This window comes from Lutra lutra, chromosome 7, assembly GCF_902655055.1.
Source record: "Lutra lutra chromosome 7, mLutLut1.2, whole genome shotgun sequence".
Lineage (NCBI taxonomy): Eukaryota > Metazoa > Chordata > Mammalia > Carnivora > Mustelidae > Lutra > Lutra lutra.
Window position 1 is genome coordinate 120353998 of NC_062284.1, and position 22809 is coordinate 120376806.

The 22809-nt window shown below is 44.1% G+C and overlaps 1 protein-coding gene across 3 annotated transcripts in view; it reads left to right on the forward strand.

Annotated features, from left to right (window-relative positions):
* KCNK10 (potassium two pore domain channel subfamily K member 10) overlaps positions 1–22809 on the forward strand; it is a 129046-nt gene that overhangs the window by 25029 nt on the left and 81208 nt on the right. Inside the window, exon 1 of one of the 3 annotated variants that reach the window (XM_047738870.1) lies at positions 10486–10545. The exons of the other annotated variants lie outside the window; for them this stretch is intronic. The gene's annotated coding sequence lies outside the window, so the exon portion shown is untranslated. Of the gene's footprint in view, positions 1–10485; positions 10546–22809 lie in introns of those variants that run through there. 3 annotated transcript variants of the gene reach the window in all.

Consider the following 22809-nt stretch of genomic DNA (forward strand, 5'->3'; position numbering starts at 1 on the left):
GCCCAAGCACTTGGACTTGTCTCTCTGGTCTCTGTCTGTGGTTCTCCCTAGGTGATGTCAGCAGCCCTAGTACCTCCCAAGTGTGTGTCTCCAAATTTGCACATCCACCTGCCCCCTTGACTTGACCTGTCTAATGGCCCACTCCAGCTCCAAAGATTGAAATAGGACTGTGGACTCCCATTCCAAACCTACTCCTCCCCAAGATTTCCTCTTCTCAATAAATGAAACCACCATGGATGGATATAGTTGCTGGAACAAAAATCTAGGCATGATACATGGGTGAGTCCTTTCTTTTCTGCCCCTTAACATTTCTCATCCATTCATCAAGAAGTCACGCCAACTGTGACCTCTAAAACATACCCAGGATGTGTTCCTGCCACTCTAGTCCGATGTATCTTCTTAGCTGGAGGGCTGACATAGCCTTTTTATTGCTTTCCCTCCTGTTCTCCATAATCCATTCCCCACAGGGCAACCAAAATGATCTTTAAATGTGTAAATCAGATCCTATCATACCCACACTTACAATTCTCGAATGGTACCCCTGTCCCCTTGGCATGAACTCCGAGCTTCTGATGCTCGCTTGCAAAACCCCGTGTGAAGGGTGTTGCTTACTTCCTCTCCAAACCTCATCTATATTCTAGTCCATCCTAGGTTTCTTTCTTTCTTTCTTTCTTTCTTTCTTTCTTTCTTTCTTTCTTTCTTTCTTTCTTTCTTTCTTTCTCTTTTAAACAAATCGCCCCAATTTAGCTGAATGCTCCCACCTGCCCACACCAAATTCATTTTTTTTTAAAGATTTTATTTATTTATTTGACAGACAGAGATCACAAGTAGGCAGAGAGGCAGGCGGGGGGTGGGGGAAGCAAGCCCTCTGCTGAGCAGAGAGCCCGATGTGGGGCTTGATCCCAGGACCCTGAGATCATGACCTGAGCCGAAGGCAGAGGCTTTAACCCACTGAGCCACCCAGGCGCCCCTCTTTCTTTCTTTATTTTAGATTTTATTTATTTGAGAGAGAAAAAAAAGTGAGAGAGAGCCCGCGCACATGCAAGCAGGGGGAGGGGTAGAGGGAGGAGCAGATGCCCCTCCAAGTGGGGAGTCCAGTGAGTGGCTCAATCCCAGGCCCTGAGATCATGACCTGAGCCAAAGTCAGATCCTTGACCAACTGAATCACCCAGGCGCCCCTAGGCTTATTTCTGTTCCTTGAATAAACCAGTCCCTTCTTATCCCTGGGCCTCTGTAGGACCTTTATTTCTCCTGAAATTCTCTCCCATCAGATCTTCATGTGACTTGTTCCTCCTCACCTCTGACACCTCCCTCCAAATGTCAACTCCTTAGAGATGCTTGTCTGTCCACCCACTTGAGCAGGTCACCCTCTGTCAGCACTCTGTTGTCATTGTCTGAATCATGCCTGTCACTCACTGAGAATGTTTTCTGTCTATTAATTTAGTAAGCTAAAACTAAATTAATAAATTTAAAACACTAAGATGACATTTCCATGAAGTCAAGGGAGGAAAGAGTTTTAAGAAGGGGACCCTCACTGGCAATGTTAGATCGTCTACAAAGACTGGAGAAAATCACGACAATGAGGGTGTGGTGAGGACAGTGGTAACTAATGTGTATTGTTACTATTTGTTAACACCGAGCTGGCAGAGGGGCAGGCATTTTGCATACATTATCTTATTTAATCCTGGCAGTGTGTCTGTTGGCAGGGAATGTCATCATTCCCATTTTACACAGTAGAACATCGAGGCTTAGGGAGCTCAGGCATAGTGCCTGGCACACCACAGCTTCCAATTAATGTTTACTGTGTGAATAAATGGATTTCATCAAGGTCCTGGAGCTGGCATATGGTACAGTTGAGTGTCTAACCCAGGTCTGAGTAAAACCAAAGTCCATGTTTATGAACAACTGGACTATATTTCCTCAGATGATGACTGAAATACTGAATTACATCTTAACAGATCAAGAAAGAGAAGTATAATGTAAGATAGGTGATTTCTTATTTATTTTGAAATCATAAGTGAAATTAATTTTGAGACCAAAAGCCTTCTGAATTTTGTATTCCATCAAATCTTTTGAAGGTGAGGTTTTTTTTTTTTTTTTTTTTTGTAAAGTAGGCTCCATGCCCAGTGTGGAGCCCAATGCAGGGCTTGAACTCATGACCCCGAGATCAAGACCTGAGCTGAGATTAATAGTTTGATGCCTGACCAACTGAGCCACCCAGGTGACCTGGGATAGATGAGTTCTGTAAAAGTATTAGCATTGAACCCAGATTCAGTGATTAAAAAAAAAAGATTTTATTTATTTATTTGACAGAAAGAGACACAGTGAGAGAGGGAACAGAAGCAGGGGGAATGGGAGAGGGAGAAGCAGGCTCCCCCACAGAGCAGGGAGCCCAATGTGGGGCTCCATCCCAGGACCCTGGAATGATGACCTGAGCTGAAGGCAGACACTTAATGACTGAGCCACCTGGGTGCCCCGATTTTTTTTATTAATAGACCCTGATAAATAGATAATAGACCCTAATGATAAGTCCAGGTTCATTATGCAGAAAAAAGTGTTAAAGCTTGGTCTTTGGGATGAGTGCAGTAAGACTTCCATTTGCTGTGGGTGAACTATCTGGAACCAAGCTCATGTTTGACATGCTACTAGAGCACCCGGTGTTAGATGCCTTCTGGATGTGTGGGTTTTGGTTTATTCCATTGTGAGACATGTGCTCAGCACACTCGCAGGCTGATGGAGACTTCACACAACATCAAGGATAGAGTCTCTGCCCTTGCTGAGTTCTTGCTGAGTTCACATTCTGATCAGGGTGCTGAAACATGCCTGTGGGTGAAAGCAAGGTCGTAGGTAAAACCTGTTAATGGCGTGGATGAAGAATGTGCATGTAAGATGGATTGGAATAAGAAATGGAAGGAGTGGATGGTTTTGAACTTCCATTATTCAGGGGCAGGAATGTGCCTGGACTGGTGAAAGGAAAGAGGAGGGAGAATGGTTTAGGCATAGGCAAGCTGTGCCCATTTGCATGATTTGCCAAAGGGGCAGAATGGGTGGAGTCTTCCTGCCCAGGAATCAGAGGAGGGCTTGGAAAGAGGATTAGAGAAATAAGAACCGTCCGTGGAAGAAGTGAGATGTGGCTGGTTGTGGGGAGCTACTGGGGTTTCCCAGACCTGATGTGACATGAAGAGGTTTATAAAAGGATAAATCTTGCACTAGGTGTCGGGCTTTTGGGAGCATACCAGATTCAACTGGAAATACTAGTTAGGGCAAGGTTTCTAAACTTCAGCCTTTCCTATGTCACCTTCGCTTTAAAATGTTTGTGGCCATATTTAAATACACCCATAACACTATTTACTTAATTTGCTTTTTTAAAGTTGATTTAACTTTTAAAAACTTAAATAAATTTAGCTTTGCTTAAGCAATATCTATCATTGTTTAGTTCCTATTTTTCTTTAAATTGACCCCTTATTTTAAAACTGAAATAATTATCCTTACCCTAAGCAATGGTATCTATTAAATCCTAGGTATTCTGCACTACTTCTGTTTTGCCTAGTGCTCATTAAAATAAACCCATGGCCTTTAAAAAATGTTTCATCTACATGTCACCTAATGCCACCTTGTGTACCACCAATGGGTCCTGTACTACACTCTTGGGAACACTCAGAGCTCTGTTACAACTTTCTGGTTGTGACATGATGAATTGAGTAAATGGGTTCGGCTGCATTCGTTAGATATTTACCATGTGCAAACCGCTGTGCCAGAGGAGATGAAAATAGGAAGTATATGCAGTCTTGGCTCTTCACGGATTTGGAGCAAAGCAGCCAGAGAATGGCATACCAGTAAGAAGGTGAGATGTAGGCTAGATGAAGCCAGTTCCAGCTGTTGGAGCAGCTCTCATTATGTCATTGAACAGCAGCTCTGTCCTGGGCAGCGGAGTAAACTTCATCTACGGTATTGGGCTGGTAAGCCCTCCTTAATTCCAGTTCACTTCAGTAAGTTCTTGCCGTAGACTCCATGATGCTTTTGCAGACATGAAGGAGTGTACAGTGTTGGAGTGAGGGATATAGCAGAAAATGAAGGGTGAAGTGGTTGGGGTTGGTGGGAGGGTGGGGAGCAGAATGGGATGAGGACCTCAAGAGAGAGATGCAGTGAGTGAATGCTCAGGGTTTAGGAGAGAGGATGAGTTCATAGCTAGCTCTGGGGACAGTGGAAGGCTTTCTGGAAGATCTGGCATTTCAGATGGACTTTGAAGGATGAAATGATGTAAAAGGCAGGGATGGAGAGTGTCCAGCAGAGGGAAGGGCATCCACAAGGCACCAAAGAGGGAAACAGAAGCCCTTGTTTGGAAGAAGAGCAAGTCTTCAGTTGTTCTGTGGGGATGTGGGGAGATGAAGGTGGAAAAGAAGGTGGGGGTCTTGTGGGCACCCTAGAGTCTGGGCTGAGTGTGGATTTATTTCTGGAGGCAATCAAGAGACCTTGACGACTATGACATGAGATGTGTTGCACTTTATGAAACCACTAATGGGTATGAGTCCACATCCAGGGGATGAGGAGAAGGAAGAACAACAAGCTGGGGACCATCAGGGTAATCTGGGTGACAAATAACGAGATCCTGAGTGGTCACATGACAGAGGTCTTGGCTAGAGGGACCAATGAGGGAGTGATGAAGAAAGATCTGAACAGAGGATCAGTGCAGAGGTGTGGGGCAGCGACCAGCCACCAGTGCAGTGGAGTCAGTCCTCTCTCTTAAATCACAAGGAGGAGAGTGGTGTCCTCCAGGAGGTATGGAATACTGGGGAATGTTGATTGCATGTAGGGGAAATGAGTTAAAGATTGTAGTTCTAGTATATGTGGGTGAGGGTGAGGAGGCATCTTACAAGTAATTCTTTGCTGGGAAAGAACAGAAGCAGTCCCGGCTCTGTTAATTTCTTTTATTTTGTCTCTAAGTATATACAAAGATAATTAGCTATATAATTTCCATGTGGGCTTGCATGCTCAAGGGGCATTTAGGTGGCACTGAAAATGGACATTATTGTTCTTGACATGTGCAAGATACCATGTCCTAGGAAATTGGCCTACAGTATACTGTGAAAAGTCATTTGAGTGACTTGTTTTTATCCAGAGTCCTTTCCCCTGCTATGTCCCTCTATGGAGGGATGCTTACATAACAGGATTCTTCTATTCTGACTCCTCGTTTTCCACTTGACATGGACTTGACATCCAGTAGCTGTGGATGCAGTTTGGCTTCTACACAGAGAGGAATCTCATGTGAATACTTTACAGCAAAGAGCAGACAAAGGCTTAAAAAGAGGAGGGTCTGAAATGGGGCTTGCCACTTCAGAGCAAAGAGAAAGATGGTCCTCTGTTGCCGGTGGCACCTGTGCCCCCACATTTTCCTGGAGCACCGTCTACATTTGTGAATTTCCAAGATCCATCTATTTTCATTTCATCTCTGTTCATGTAGTTCTTGTTCTTTTATCTATCTGTTTTATATAATGCCTAACTCTGTAGTATCTGAGGTGAAATGCACTGATTTTTAATTGCAATGAAGAGGGCCAAGCAGCTCTTTGGAGCCGCTCTGGGCAGGAAGTGGAGGCGAATTCTTCTAATGGGAACTTCTTTGGAGACTGTGACTCACTCGTCTGCATCCCTATCACCACATAGAGATTGTTGAGTTCCAGCACATCTATAGCCAATTTTGAGGTACAGTAGAAGGGAGAAGGCTCTGTTAGGTGCATCCATGTTCCCAGTTATCAAAGACGCCAAGGCAGTGCCTTAGCCAATAGAATCCCAAAGTGTGCCCTGAGGATGCTTCCAGATGTTTCTGAAGTGACACCTTGCATTTTCTGGTCCCAGATACTACACACTTAAAGGTAATGTCTACCTGAAGACTGGCTATCAGGTAGACACTAAACTTTTGGAATCTATTACTGTATCTGGGTTTCCATTTTGCTAAGGAGGCAACACATGTACAAAATCTTCAGAGTGGAGTTTATTCTTTTAAATGAATTTAAGTGGAAGGTTTGGTGAAATGATATATTTAAATTTTAGCATGATTTTCCTCTTGTATCAAATTTTCTTTTTAAATGGCAGAACATTGTTATAATGTGGCCACAAGGGAATACATCCATTCACGTGTATATTACTTTCTTTAACAAATATTTCTTTCCTGTCTGACAGGCTCTGTGCAGGACTCTTGTAAATAAGGATAAGAAACATGTACTTTTAGCTGTTTCTGCAAGGGAAATGTTGTATTGGACTACATTAATTGTAAGATGCATTATTCTCATTACATGTCTGATCAGAATGTGTCTTACAACCAATGATACGTAGCTGTTCAGTTGGCAATATTAATTTTATGAGAGTACGTAAAATAGTGATGCATTTTGTAACTGATGATGGATTGTATTTTATAGGAAATATGTGCACAATACTATTACTGGTACCATGCTTTGACCCACAGTATGGCCCCATATTGGGTTCAGTACCAATGTTAAGCCTCTAGTTTTAGGCACAGAGGTTGGTCCAAGGATGCCAGATCTTGGATGCCCAGATGTCCAGAGTAGGAGAAAAGTTAGTCAGAAGGCAGACTGAGAGCCAACACGTTCAGGCTTTATAGGCAGTAACAGTAGGGAGGACAGAAATTCTCTAAAGCCTCACGTCTCTGCATCTTCCCTCCCTCTCTGGTCTGCACATAAATTCAGGCAGTGTGACTCTGCCAGACAGCAGAGCGGAGTAGGAGGGATGAGAAATGAATGGCAGCAGGGCTGTAGCATGGGAGACAGGAGAGTAGCGTCAGAGTGAGGACCTGGTGATAAAGTGAGCAACGAAGTTACAATGAAGGGACCATCCATTTATTGAGTGCCTTACTACTGCCCATTTCAAAAACACCATTTGCCAGCTTTATTGAACTTTGTTAATCATAACTGACAAATAAAATAGGAATATATTTAAATCATAAATATATTTAAAGTGTACAACCTGGTGATTTGACATTCGTATTCATTATGAAAAGATTTCCACTCCTGACTTAATTGCAACATCCATCATCTCACATGTATTTTTTTTTTGTAAGAACACTTAAGTTCTACTTTCTTAGTAAATTTCAACTGTGCAATATAATACGATCGACTGCAGTCACCATGTTTTCCATTAGATCCTCAGACCTAATTTATCTTATAGCCTTTTGCTAGTGTCTGCCTATCTCCTCCAACGTTTCCTCCAACAACTACCTTTCTGTTTTGAGTCTGGCGTTTTAAAAAAAAGATTGCACAGATAAGTGATACCATGCACTATTTCTCTTACTCTGGCTTATTTCACTTAGCATAATCCTTTCCAGTTACATCCACGTTGTTGCAAATGGCAGAATATGCTTCTTTTTAAAGGCTGAATTGTATCATGTTGTATGTGTATCTATATACTTGTATATCTATAAACCACATTTATCCTTTGATGGGCACATGGATGGTTTCCATACCATGGCTATTGTGAATAATGCTGCAGTGAACATGAGAGTACAGATATCTGTTCAAGATAGTGATTTCATTTCCTTTGGAGATACACCCAGAGGTGGGTGGGATTGCTGGGTCATATAGTAGTTCCATTTTTACTTTCTTGAGGAATATCCAGACTGTTTTCCAAGGTGGCTCCACCAATTTACACTCCCACCAGCTGTGCACAAGGGTTCCCTTCTCTCCACAGCCTCAATAGCATTTGTAATCTGCTGTCTTTTTGGTAACAGACATTCTAACAGTGTGAGGTGATACCTTATAGTGGTTTTGAGTCAAGTAAGTCACTTAAAAAAAAAAAAAGCAACCCTGCAAGATAAGTATTCATGGAGCATCATTATCACCTTTGTTGTATGTGTGAACCTGGGGCTCAGAGAAGGTAAATAACTTGCCTGGCATCATACAATTAGTTAAGTGACAGAAGCAGGATTCAGCTTGGGTCCATGGATCATCAAAGTCTACTCCATTTTCAACATCCTGCAGGACATCCCACATTCTCACAATGGGCAGGGACTTTGTGTCCAATCATCAGAGGTCCCAGAAGCAAACCAGAGTCAGAGCAGTACACGGACAATTACATGTAGTAGCATCAGAATCCCAAATTAGGGCCAGTAAGCAGAATTCCACCAACATTTTAAGTCACGTCCCGGTGTGCTGTAGCCCAGGTACATGGACCGCACAAGATTGGGAGGAGGAAGATGCCTTCCAGACCCAGGGAAGCACCTGACAGCCGGATGGCTTAAGTGCTGAGGTTCAAGAATTTCTTACTTTACTCTAATCAGACCTCCCGCAGAACAGAAGTGCTGTTATAGCTGAGATTCCAGAAATCAGTAATGGGTATTTTAATAAAGCCCATGATCCCAAGAGCCACTTGCTGTAGGGGTGAGCTCACAGTCTATAGCTGGGAGCTGATGAATAATTTTAATTATGTGACTAATATCTGTGGGGAATGTTCTGCTTTCAATGGATTCCTTTTAGATTTTGACCCCGTATGTATCTCAAGGAAATGTAAAATGTTTGCTTCATTATTTAGAATCACTATGTAAGTTTGCTTAGAGCTATCAAAAAGACCAGAAGAATTTTATATATTCTAAGGGTCCAAGCTTTCAAACACCAAAGGTAGCTATTCAGATGTGGGAACTAGGAAGCGTTCTAAGTTGATCACGTAAACCTTTCTGATTTTTCTCATAGGTTAAATGAACTAAGTAGATTTTTATTAATTTGGAGGAAGTATGTCCTCTAAGTGGTGAGAACAGTTATCTTTCTAATGATGCATGTCACACAACCTCTCTCATCCTTGTCATCATGTCTCTGTCAACAGTAAGCATTTATTAAGCTCCTAACTACTCTTTGCCTTGTGTGAGGTGTCCTGCTAAGAGGCTTGTTCCCTGTCTTCTTGGATTTTTTAATATAAGAACAAACAGACGATGAAGAAGATGAGAAATACATTGAAGAGAATTAGAGTATTCCGAGTCAGAGTATTAATGAAAGCAGAGTGAGAAATGTATGGCCTACTTCAGGGTATCAATGGGGATTGTACTTGAATTCAATGTTTTCTAAAGGTAGAACATTGTTAAGACACCAACAGGGGAAGGTTTCCTTGAAGTTGCAGTTTCCTTGAAGTTGAATGTTAAATTTAGGCGGAGAAAGAGGAAGCTCGTACGTGTTCAGGTCAGTAATTGAACCAAACGTCAATGACGCTGCCGGAATTTGTGTTCTGAAGACCAAGGGGAACCTCTTCGGGCCTCTGCCACGTAGCCCCGTGAGGCCATTTGTAAGTCTGGGCTGAGTGAGACATGAGCCTAATGGGCATAAACACAGTGGCTGGGTCAGCTGATGTGCTGGTTGGGACGGTTTCTGCGGCAGATGACAGAAAACCTGGCTCAGCTGGGCTCCAGCCCGAAAGGGGAGTTTTGATTCTCCCAACTCGGCAGTCCAGGCAGAGCTCCATCTAGGGCTCTGATGATGCTTCCAGGATTGGGTATTTCTCCGTTCGCCTATTCGGCGTTGCTCTCCTGCCCGGTGATTCTAGGATGGCTGCCAGTGGCCCCAGGGCTTTATCGGTCCAGACTCACATCCTTCAGGACAGAGAAAAGCTGCATTCTCCAGGGCTCCGACGAGAGTCTTGCAGTTAAATTCTCTTGGTCCTCATTGGCTGGTCTAAGGTCGGCTACTCATCCTTTAGCCAATCAGAGTGGGAGTTGGGGAGCCAATGAGGGTACTGGCTTAGCTCGAGTCATGTGCTTCACTCCTGGAACCTCGGAGGGAAGGAAGGCTAGTGAAGCCCGGCTTGAGGGCAGAGATTCGGTCTGATGGGCGTCTCTGTACACAGCTGTTGCCCCAAGAGGGCTGGGGGTGAGAGAGTGCATGGGGCAGGGAGAGGGGAGGGATGAGAATGGAAGCAGGATAGTATTTGGGAGGTTCCTGAAGCACCAAGGAATTGGGGTGGTTTGGACAGTGGACATGGGGATGCTGGAAGCATTTTTTTCTTTCTTTCTTTCCTTTTTTTTTGGGGGGGGGGGAGTAATGTCATGTAATTGGTTAAGTGGGCTGGACTTTTTTTTTGGGGGGGGGATGCAAACAGAATATGGCTTTATTTCTCTTCAATGTGAGTCACAAATGAGACTTTCACATTTGTTCTGGTAGGCCAACCTTGGATCATATCCCAGAAATACCCTACAGCTTTTCCAGGCATTTTTCAAGTAAAATAAAAACAAAAATAGAAATAATTAATTTCAAGTATTCTAAAGTACAGTTTAATATAAACCCACATACCAACCTCTGGTCTACTTCAAAGTTCTCCTTTCCCTGTAGGTCAGGCTGGGCCTGAGACACCACAGTCCAGAAGTGGAAAGGCCGGGGGCGGGGCTTGTTTGTTCTCTTTCTCTCCGGATCCAAACTCCTTCCCTGCTTGCTTTGCAACTTCTGGCTCCTCCAGAGTCAGGTGGCAGGGAGAGGGATGAAGAGAAGGCCAGAATGTTCCACTTGAGCTGCCGTCCTTCATGGTCCTCTCTAGCCTTACAGGCATTCAGGAGATTTTGTAAGTTCTTGACACTACCCCCCCCCCCCCACCCCGCCCCGCAAAGATCTCTACACTTTCCCACTGCAGGCGTGGTGCCCTCCCTGGCTGGGACCTTCTAAAGCCCCTTCAGGCTCTGCTTGAGCACACTCTGGGCCTTTTTTGCTCAATAGACTGACTTCTTGGGGGAAGGCCTTTTCATGAAGGCTCTAAGCTAGCTATCGCCTCCCCCCACCTCTGTCTCCATTTGGCCCGTGAGAAATCATTATGCGTCTCGGTGCTGCCAAGCTTGGGAGGAGTAGGCCACGCCACTGCTGTCCTCTGTGTTCAACCAGCCATTGTATGCCAAACTGTGGGAACCTGTGTCTGATTTTCCCAGGGCTGTGTTCATTGCACACTTCCAGGGGGCACCATCTGCATGGACTCTGGAACGATGCAATTAATAGAGCAGACTGGAGTTCTCATAAATCTCTCACGCTCTTTTCCCGAACAGCGCAAGGCAGACCTATGAAGTTTGCAATTCAGCAAGTGCGCAGCTGGGGGGCCAAGATGCTGTGCCCCTCTTCTGCCAACCACTCTGATCTCTCTGAGCTGTTTCCTTGCGGCTTTTTTTCCTCTATTTTTTCTTTTTTGCCACCATGCTCCCCAATGCTGTGTTTTTTTGTTTGTTTGTTTGTTTTTGTTTTTCTGAGAAACGCCTTTTCTCTAGTGAAATCTCTTACATGGGCTGGAAGCAGCAGGTGCTTTCTGAGCCAGTCTGACCTTAGTTTAGCAATTTCTGCATAAATAAATGCTCAGTTCTCAGCTCTGGGTCTCAGTATAAATCCTGAGATAACAGGAAAAGCCCTGCTTCACATGACATTGTGGCAGAGAAACCATTTCTTCAAAGAAGAGCTCACAGGAAAGTCCAATGTAGAAAGCAGACAGACATGGCGTTGCATGAGGGATGAGGTGGGGAATAGGCAGGTGTTCAAAGCTTGGCTCCAGGGCGTAGTTGGAGAATCACTGTGCCTGGGAAAGCCAGTTATGGTGTCCCTGCCAAGGAGAGTTTCCCACTTTTTACCGTTCTGCAGCGTTTGGCTTTTTCATGACTTTTTGGTGAAAACAACAGTCCGTGCAAGTCAAGCGGAAATGAAATAATCTGGCGCTGCCCATTTCTGCAGCAGATGACCGTCCATCCAGCCGATATAATGGATTCCTTTTCAGTGTACAGTTCCTCCTGGGTTCCTGACACTGACCTAGAAGCTTTTGCACAAACTTGCTTGGTGGGTGCCTTTTTTTCTGTGAATGAAAAGATCTGCTTCTGGTTCTGAAAATAGCACCTGAACCATTTGCAGAAAAAATTTTGTCATTTTCTTGTGGCCCTGTAGCTTTGGGCTTTGTTCCTTGCAGGAAAATCAGTAAGAATTTTTATTAAGGTTTTTTCTGTAAAGATTTTCTTCTTTGCACACAGTGTGGGTCAGTCCTATTGCTTCTGTTTCTCCGTCTATAAAATTGGGGCAAGAGTGGAACTTCCATGCTGGCCTATTGTGAGCCTTACTGTGAGCCTATTTGAAAGGTACAGAGCACCTGGCACCGAGCAAGCGTCTGGGACACTGATTGTGGGGGCTTCCTGTTGCTGCTGTCACAGATTCCCTTGAACTGGATGGAGCTTAGAACAACCAAAGTTATTACTGTATGGTTCTGTAGGTCAGACTTCAGAATTGGCTTCATGGGGCTAAAATCAGCGTATAAGCAAGGCAGCATTCCTCTGGAATCCTCTTAGGGAAGAATCCTCTCCTGGCCCTTTCCAGTGTCTGGAGGCTGCCCATGTTCCGTGGCTCACGGCTACAGCACCCTGACCTTTGCTTCCATCCTCACATCCCCTTCTCTGCCTCTGGCTTCCTTGTCTCCCTCCTATAAGGATCCCTGTGATTACATTGGAACCATTCAGATAATCTAGAGTAATCTCACCATGTCAACATTCTTCACTTACTCACATCTGCTAAGTCCTTTTGTCACATAAGGTAATATTTTCACAAGTACCAAGGATTAGGGCATGGACAGTCTTTGGGGGAAACATCATTCTGCCTATTGCACTGATTCTTTCAAAAATTGCCTTTTAAGGGGTGCCTGGGTGTCACAGTCAGTTAAGCGTTGGACTCTTGGCTCAGGTTGTGGTCTCAGGGTCATGAGATTGGTCCCATGGGGGCTTGGTGCTCAGCACAGGAGTCTGCTTCCGACTGTCTCTCTCTCCTTCTCCCTCTGCCTTTCCCTCCCATGTTCTCTCTCTCAAATAAATAATAAACAAATGTTAAAGAAATAAAAATTATCTTTTAAGTATCCACAGTATGCTGGACCCTTTGCTTTGCACTGGGTGTAAAAAGTGAGTAAGATACAAGGGTTACACCAAAATAGATGAATGGCAAGATGACAGTAGTGATAATTATGGCAGTTGACATTTACTATTTACTGTACGTGAGGTATTATGCTGGGCACTTTAGGTGAATAATCTTACTGAAGCACCATCGTAGCGTGAAGGAAAGGTTTTATTCCCATTTTGAAGATAAGAACACTGGACCTTAGCAAGCTTAAGTACTTTCTCTAAAAGTCACACAGCTAGCGACATGAGCTGAGGTCTGTCTGATTCTCAGCTCCTACAGTTAATTACTGAATTATATGCTGTCCTTGGAAGGGCAAGTAATTCCTGAGCAATTCCTCACCAAAATCTTAAAAAAAATAATATACTGTCCTTGGAAGGTTACATGGTATAACCTGTGGCTCTCTTCCTAAAAAAGGTTGACAGGTAGCTCCAATTCTGAGCCAGTGGGCAGAGTTCCCAGGGGAGGCCAATGCTACATCTCTCTCTCCCATCCTGATCATGGTCTAAAGCTACATCATGGCCTTGACTACTATGTCGGTTGTCTTCAAGAGAATCAAATAGCATGTGTTCATCCTCCCACTGAACTGATCCTTCCCAAGACCGTTTATCATTGTGCTAACGGGGACCTGCTTCAAGCTGACATAGTGTAGGAAGAGCGGAGCCCGGTGAAGTTCCTCTTCAGGGATTAGTATAGAATCCACCTGGTGATTTTAAAGGGCAAAAAGAAGGTACATTCAAGTGAATTTGAGGGAAGCATTTGAATATTAAAGGCCACATTATTCTTGATCTTTGCCAGAATTCCCTCCCATGGGACTGGAACTTTTATGTGAAGGGCAAAGTTAGGGGGAAGGTTGGTCCCCAGACTGTGTGGTGTTCTGATGAGACTCCTGGGTGCTGGAATGAGCAGCAGCAGCTCACCCAGGCCATGTAGGACAGGGATAGGAGGGAGAAGTTGCCGGGGCTCTACCCAGAGTCTAGGATGGGCTGAAGTGTGCATGGAAGTGTTGAACCTTCCTCTGCTGTGAGCAGAGTCGGGATAGATGTAAACGTTTCTTGGCTTCTTTCCTGCGGGAGGCGCAGGCTGTTTGGAGCAGGATTTGCATTTCTACCTTTCTGTTTCCTCCTGGGACAACTTCTCTTTTTCTACTCCCTTACCTACATCCCTGATCTTAGGAGATGTTACATTTTAGACACGTTCACAGATGTTTCTAGCAGACTGGTTGGCCCGTAGAAAAATGTTTGTGAAATTATGGCAGATATAGTAAGAGCATCCACACATTCTGACTATTTTAAACAGTCTTGATTTTAAGTGATTATTTTCCAGTAATGACAACAGATTAAATCAATCTGATGTGGGATTCAATTTTTGAATATTGGTAAGACTATATCTCTAAAATCCACAAATCGGAAAAATTCAATGGTGTGCTGTGGCTGTGTTTCCAACTTCCCTTCCTGTCTTTCTGTCCCTCTTTCTCCCTCCCATTCTTTTTCCTTCCCCCTGCCCTGCTTCTTTCTTTCAGTATCTATAGACAGATATTGGGATAGACATTGGGTTCAGAACTTGTGATACAAAGATGAATAATTACTGGTTCCAGACTGCCAGGGATTTATGGTCCAGTAAAAGGATTCCTTCATTTTAGCCAAGGGATATTTATTGAGCCTCTGTGATGTAGAGCACACATTTAAGTGCTGAGATGAAGCAAGGAACAAAATGCAGTAGATCAGACACGCTAAATGTTTAGATTCTGGTGGGAATGACACATAGTAAACAAGCGAATAAGTACAGAAGACAGTTTCAGCTGGTGATACAGTTTCAGCTGTGAAGGAAACAAAGACAGGCAGTGGGCTGCAGAGTGACTGCTGGGGGACTGGCCTTTCATCAGGGAGACCTTTCTGAGGAGGTGATGTGGAGCAGAAACCTGAGCATTGACAAGAAGCTACCTTGCAAGGATCTGGGCAAGAATGTTCCAGCCGTTGGACACCTGGGTGGCTCAGTCAGTTAAATCCCTGCCTTTGGCTCAGGTCATGATCCCAGGATCCTGGGATCGAGCCCAGCATCCAGCTCCCTGCTCTTCGGGGAGTCTGCTTCTCCCTCAGCCTGGCCCTACCCCTTTTGTGCTCTCTTTCTCTCTTCCCCCTGCTTGTGCTCTCTCTCTCTCTAGCTCTGCTCTCTCTCTCAAATAAATAAATAAAATCTTAAAAAATAAAAGAAAAGAGGGGGCACCTGGGTGGCTCAGTGGGTTAAAGCCTCTGCCTTCGGCTCAGGTCATGATCTCAGGGTCCTGGGATGAGTCCCACATCAGGCTCTCTGCTCAGCAGGGAGCCTGCTTCCCCTTCCTCTCTCTCTCTCTGCCTGCCTCTCTGCCTACTTGTGATCTCTGTCTGTCAAGTAAATGAATAAAATCCTAAAAAAAAAAAAAAAAAAGAAGAAGATTATTCCAGTCAGAGGGAATAGCAAATGCAAAGTCCCAGAGGTGGGAACTAACTCGGAAAATCTGGGTGTGGCTCTTGGAGGGTGTTGATGGGGAACTGAGGTGGAGGGGGCCAGTAGGTAGTGGCCAAAACGTGGAGAACTAAGAGAAGGAGTTTGGATATTCTTTGGGTGTGTAATGATAACCCTCTGGAGGCATTTAAGCAAGGGAGTGGTAGAGCTAATTTTGGGTTTTAGAAAGGAGTCATGCTGGCTGCTGTGTGGTGAATGGGCTGGCTGGGTAGGACACCATTGTGCAGCTGCGATGCTTGGACAGGGGAGGGGGAGCTGTGTGCGTGAGGGTGGGAGAAGTAATGGAAATCAGGATCCACTTGGAAGAGCTGGCAGATGGCTCCCTGTTTGACGGATGTGGCCAGGGCAGAGCTGAACCACTACCGACTCTGGACTTTTTGGCTGAACTTCTGGGTGTGTTAAAGGCAGTGCTACTCACTGAAATGCGGGATCTGGGGAAGAGGCAGTCTCAGGGTATGTGTATGGGTGAAAATAAGATTTAAAAAAAAATCACGTTCATGTTAAATTTAAGAGGCTAATGGACATTTGAGTGGAGGAATTAGCTAGACTGTTAAATCCACAAGTTCTGGGAAAAGGTCATGGCTGGGGATGAAAATGTAGAAATCATCAGTCAGATGAACAAGCAGTGAGGCAAAATGTGGGAGGTGTACGTCTGGCTTAGAAGGATATCATTTTTGCTTTAGAAAATGTGGCGATCTAAATTATGTCAGTGTTGGGGAAGGAAGGAAACAATATTCACTGAGTGTGTACTGTGTGCCAAGCACCATGCTAGCTGCTTTGCATATAGTATATTTCACAGGGCATAAGGCTTGGGAAGCATCCCTAGTGCACTGCATAGGATTACCCATCCTGGAACCAGATCGCTAGATTCAAACCCCAGCCCTGCCTCTTACTAAGGGTGTGTTCTTAGGCAAGTTAATTTAGTCCTATGTTTTGTTTGCTCATCTGTAAAATGGGGTAATACTAGTATCTAGTTCATAGAGTTATTTTGATGTATGGGTGAGTTAATACTGATTAAGCACCTGGAGTAGTGCTTGGTACATAGTAAGCACTCGATAAATTATAGTGATCTTAATGTTACTATTATATTTACTCTGTATGGTGCACTTCAACTGATGGAAGAATATGTATAATAAGAGTAATGTTTTAGAATGTTGTTTTGACTTGCTTATTAGTCAGTATATAGGATGTTTGGGTTCTGTTCCTGGTTCTGCCATGATTCCATTTTATGAGCAATTCTTTACTGTAATATTAAAATCTGTTTCTGTTCCAATTGCTATATAACAAACCACATCAACCAACCAAAAGTATAACAAATCTTGTTAAACTCAGATTCTATGGTTTAGGAAATCAGGGAGGACTCATTAGTGATGGCTTATCTTTGCTCCACGATGTCTGAATTTCTGGGAGGCCTCCCGTGGAGACACTTGAAGTCTATGAATATTGATGGCGAGTGGGGAGCTATAGGGGACTGGAATGAACTGGAGTCTTCCTTGCTCATGTGATGGCAGTTATGGCTGACTCTCCGCTGGGATCTTAGCTTGGCCGTTGGCTAGAGCACCCACACAGGCCCATGCCATGTGGCCTCTCCGTATGGCCTAGTTAGGGCTTCCTCATAGCATGGCAGCTGGGTTCTAAGAGTGAGTGTCCCAAGAGAACCAGGAAGAAGTGGTGTGATCTTTTATGGAAACTTTGGAGGTCAGACAATGCCACTTTTGCCTTAGTCAGAAACCTGTCCAGATACAAGGAGAGGGAGCATAGAGATTCTGTCTTGTGGGAGGAATATCCCAGCCTCATGGTGAGGAGAGCATGCAGGATGGGAGATGTTGTGGCTAGTTTTGGGAAAAATGCAGTCTGTCTTGAAGCTTAACCAGAAGGCCAATTATAAGGCCAATTGGCTTAAAGGATGCAGTGCACTTCTGAATTTTGGATGTGCTCTGAAGTAAGGGTCTCTTTTATTTATTAAAGCACCTGACTTCTCTTGGCTTTTGTTGTATTGGAATTCAGAACTGGTAAGCTCTCATTCATTTAAGAAACCCTGATGGAATACTGACTCTGTGTAGGACCCCGAGCCAATTGCTGTGGGGGCAAATTGAGATGCTGCAAGGAGCCTTCAAGCCAAAAGGTGAAGATGAATACATTTGGTTTTCAATTAACCAGTGTCTGGAGAAGAAGAAAGCCAGTGACAGTCCCTAATGGTAGTCTCAATAAAACTTGTCAAAACAAGACACAAATAGAATTTAATGCAAATGTTTCAATTAGCATTGTATTCAACATTCAGGAACACATTTCCCATCCTATAGACCTTATCTAATGAATTAATTATTATCATAACTAGTGATTGTTAAATATTCACTACAGCCATTCAATATAGTAATCACCTTATGGGTCTGATACCATTGCATTTGCAGTGTAATCCCCTGAGGCAGATTACTGTTGCCATTTTATAGACAAGAGAGAGTAATGGAGCAGTAGGTTAAGTGACACAAGGTGGTATTGATGCTTAGGTCTGCTCCCACAGTGCATGCTGAAGGTGACAGGGCAAGTTAATACAAAGCTGGGACTAGAACCCAAGTTCTGGATATTCCTTTGGTGTTCTTTGCTCCAGATTCATGGTTTCCATCCATATTCATGAATCTTCTGGGTCCCAAGTGGATCTTGGACTGAGTATAGAGATTGAGAAGGAGGCAAAGCTCATATGACTTTGGGCCCTCCTCTAAATTCCAGCCATACAGCATGCTTTGAGATGATATTATATTGTATTATACCATACATTGTATTATATAATGCAATATACTATATGGTAATATTAATACGTATTTCATATTTGATGTTTGTACTACTGAATCCAATATCCAATATCCAAGAGTAGTGTGGACTAGATCAGAGGAATTCAGACTTTTAGAACGAAATCCTCCCTTCAAATGAAATTTTACATCTGTGTCTGTATCTATTGAATTTTCACTTAAAGTTTGAATTTTATTCAGTTCAGTTGAATTTCCACTCAAAATTCAAACTTCCAGAACAAAACCCTTTCATTTGAAGGAAGTTTAGTTTGATTCAGATCTTCTGTCTGTTAGGTTTACCTCACTGACTCCTTCCTTCAATTGGAGTCTTACCTCTATAGCAATAATTTCCACTTAAATTTTGAATCTTATTCCGTTCAATTGAATTTCTACTTGAAATTCAAGGTTTTAGAACAAAATCTTTCCTTGAAATGGAAGGGTTTTATTTGAAAAGTTTGAACACCTCTGGTCTATTCTACATCCCTCTTGGCTATTTGTAGCTTACAAACTTGGCGCATGAGTTGTACCACTGTCATTAACCTAATTTCAGGCTCAAGATCTCAGTCACTAGCTAAAGTCTTTTCTGCTGACAAGATCTGCATTACCATCTGCTGTAGAATCTAACCTTTAAAGTGCCTGTGTAAGCACAAATCCATAAAACTAAAAGTCATAGAAGAGGGAGAGAGGGTTTATTCCATTTTTAAGACTTTTGGTTTGATTTAGATCTTATGGGTTATCCTGACTGACTTATTTAGTATGTAAGTACGTCCCAGAGAGTGATCGTACCGTGACCTTTGGATGTTTTCTGTTTACTTTTTCATAACAAATTTTTTTAAAGATTTTATTTATTTATTTGACAGAGAGATCACAAGCAGACAGAGAGGCAGGCAGAGAGAGAGGAGGAAGCAGGCTCCTTGCTGAGCAGAGAGCCCGATGCAGGGCTCGATCCCAGGACTCTGAGATCATGACCTGAGCCGAAGGCAGCGGCTTAACCCACTGAGCCACCCAGGCACCCCCATAACAAATTTTTTTAATGATGGAAAGTGCTTTAAAAAATAACCTGAAAGTATGATATCATCCTCTTCTTTAGCAGACTGCAGAATTTGATAGATGTACCCAGCAACTGTTCACTTGTGATGAAAGGAAACTTGAATTTTCTGGCACAAGAACATTTTTTTAGCTCATGTCCAGATTGTCGAGCCATCACGAACTTGACAGAGATGAAGCAGGCCTTAAGAGGTAGGGCCACCATGTACAGTTGTGCAGGTTGTGTATTGTACAATTGTGAATGGTTCTTTTGAACATTGTGCAAATGGCAGTCCTTTCAGGAGGTCATGGATTTCAGTCTCTGTTGATTTGTAAGTATGGGAGGACTTGATGGCAGGCTTCAAGGCAGTAAGAATAAGAAGATACATTATGCTGTCATTTCCAAAGTAGTGCCTTTCTGTACCTTCACTGCTTTCAGTTGAGGGCATTTCTGGTGAGAGTCTAGGAATAAGAAAAGAATTGGTTTGAGACAGTGTGCAGCTGGACTTAAAAGGAAGATCCTGGGGAAAGATGTAGTTCACCTTCATGTCAGAGATGGAAGGGTGGCTCCTTGCTGATTTATTTTGGGGTATACATGAAAAGCAGATGTCTCCCATGCTTCAGCTTTTGATCTCTGTGCTCACTGGGTGAAGTCCAGTCCTGAACACCAAAGATTGCAATTTGGGATTATGGCAGGATTTATTAGTACCCAATTGAGAACCTCAGGTTAAATTTTCAAATGAATACAGGATCACGGTTCAACCTGCTCCTTCAGAAAATTTCTTGCAACAGAGCATGAAGGCAGCAAGGTGTCTTGATGGGTTTTAGAGTTAGATGGACACCAGGCCTGTATCCTGGGGTCGCCACTTGCCTTGGGTAAGTTGCTTATATCCTCTAGCTGAGGTTTTGGATAACCACCTGATATTTAGGACCCCTTTTAGGTAAAAAAATTATATTATTGATTTTTGGAATAATTTGTACTTATTACACAATAAACCTCTTCCTTGGCTTTATGTATTCATTCAAAGTATTTATCAAATGCCTACTATGTGCCAGGAGCTGTGCTAGGCACTGAGTATACAAGAGTGAACCATATGAGCAAATTCTCTGCCTTTGGAGTTGGTATTCTAGAGGGGCAGGCTGCTGGGGAAGAAGCAGCAGATAATGCAACTGCAAATAATGTAAACTGCAAAGGTAGAGACAAAAGGAGAGGGGCTACTTAGGGTGGTCAGGAAAGATCTCTGTGAGGTGGTAACATTTAAACGGAGTGGCAAAGGATGGGTGGGTGTCAGCCATGGGGAGAATGGGGGGAAGAAGACCCTGGGTGAAGTGAGGGAAGGCTGGGATGCAGGGCGTGAGGGTGGGGTCAGGGGTGGGGAGACAAAACTGGAGAAGTGGGGGGGTCTGTTGTGAAGCCTTGGGGGTCAGAGTAGGGGGCCTGCATTTTATCCTAGAGGTAACAGTGGGAGCACGGAAAGGTTTGAGGAAGGGAGGTGATAGGATTTATGTTTGAAAACGTTTTCTGACTTCTGGTCAGAGATCCCCTGGGGGGTGGCGTGGGGTGGGGTGGTGAGCATGGGGTGACAGGACCTGTGAGGAGCTATGCCAGAGTCTTGCAGAGAGGTAGTGGGGCCTGGGCCAATGGTGGGGTAGGGAGAAGGACGGCCAGGCCTCCTTCTAGGTCTGTTTGCAAGTAGAAATGACAGAACTCTAGGAGGGAGGGAGCCACAGGGTGGCTGACTTGAGGTTGCCTCTGACAATCTGGCCATTTGTCTTGAGCAAACTGGGTGGATATTGATACCAATCCTGGGAGAGGAGGCTTCTTTTTTGGCTGGTTGGCGACCAAATACAATTTGGACATAGAAAGTGTGAGACACAATTTCGGGTCTGCCAGTGAAACTGAACCATTGGTATTTGCATGTATGAAGCTGATAGTCAGAGATGTGTTTTCTGGAGTTGAAATTTATTCTTAGAAGAAACAGTCTCCCCTCCCCTGACAGTTGAGGACAGTTTTCCCAGGGGATGTGGTCCTTCCAAATGCTTCTTTCTCTTTTCTGATTCCAGCTCCCACCAGTGCCCATTGCTAGGTCAATATTATGGTGAAGGGTTTTCCAGTTATTGTACCAAGTCTTGGACCTTGGGATTGAGCACGGCGAACGAAGCCCATGCTTTCTTGGTATCCACACAGAGGAAGGTTGGCCATTCAGGTGGTGGCTACACTGCCCTCTGTGTAGTTCATGAGGATGACTTTGAGATTGTCATCATTAAATGCTTGGTTCTTGTTCCTGTTGTAAGTGGCCTAGATGTTATGGCGATGGCCAGGGTGACCCAGGTATCAGTATCCCTTTAACCCAAGTAGCCAGCAGAGCTCCCTCGTTCTCTGCAGCAGGGGGGTCTGGCCACCTCCAGTGTTGACTTGTCTTGTCACCTGGGATGCAGCATGCCTTCTGTTCCTCTGGCTTTTGCACACTGATCCCTGAGTTGTCTCCTGCTGGCTCCCGTCCTCTGCTTCCCTGGGCATAAAGATCTGAGAGTCATCAGCAAATGGGTGGAATTTAAAACCTGGGCCCTGAAATAGATCAATCATGGGGAGAACGCAGAGAAGAAAGGGCGCAGGGATGAGCCCCACAAAAGTCCAATGTTTACAAATTTTTAGGAAGAGGAATCTGTAGAGTGGATTTAAAAAGACCTAACCAGGGAAGGCACCTGGGTGGTTCAGTCAATTGGTGAAGCATCTGACTCTTGATTTCAGTTCAGGTTATGATCTCAGGGTTTGGAGATCGAGCTCTGTGTCAGGCTTCTCATCGAGCATGGAGCCTGCTTGAGATTCTCTCTCTTTCTCTCTCCCTCTGCTCCTTCCCTGCTCACACATGTGTGCTTTCTTTCTCTCAAAAAACCAAACCAAACCAAACCAAACCCACAAGACCAAACCAGAGAGAATGGAGGAAAACCTTGGGAATGTGGTGTCAAGAAGCCAGAAGTGGGAGTGTTTTAAGAAGGAGTAAGGCCTGGGGTGCCTGGGGAGCTCAGTCAGTTAAGCGTCTGCCTTCAGCTCAGGTCATGATCTCAGGGTCCTGGGATCGAGCCCCACGTGGAGCTCCACATCAGGCTCCACATCAGGCTCCCTGTTCAGTGGAGAACATGCAGAATGCTAAGGGAGGCCAAGTCAGGTGCGGCCATGTTGGTGGGCACTGGTTCTGGGAGGTGGAGGTGGTGGGGTTCCTGGGAAGGGCAGTCGTGATAGGGTGCCAGAGGTTCAAGCCTGGTTGCCTTTATATGGTTTTATGATTGTATCACCCAGTGTCGTACTTACCTACATTTTTGGCTGGTTGTGTTGGGTGGTTGATGGTTGTTCTCCTTCTGTCCCTCTGACATGGGATTACCAGATAAAATGCAGGACACCCAGTTAAATGTAAATTTTGGAAAAAAAAATTTTTTTAAAGTATAAGTATATCCCAAATATTGCATGAGCTCTACTTATCCTAATTTATGAAAATCTGAAATACAAATTAAACTTCTTCTCCTGCCTTTTTTTTTTGCTGAATCTTTCAGCGCACATTGAGTTTTGTATACTTTAAAATGGTTAAAATGATGAATTTCATGTAGTA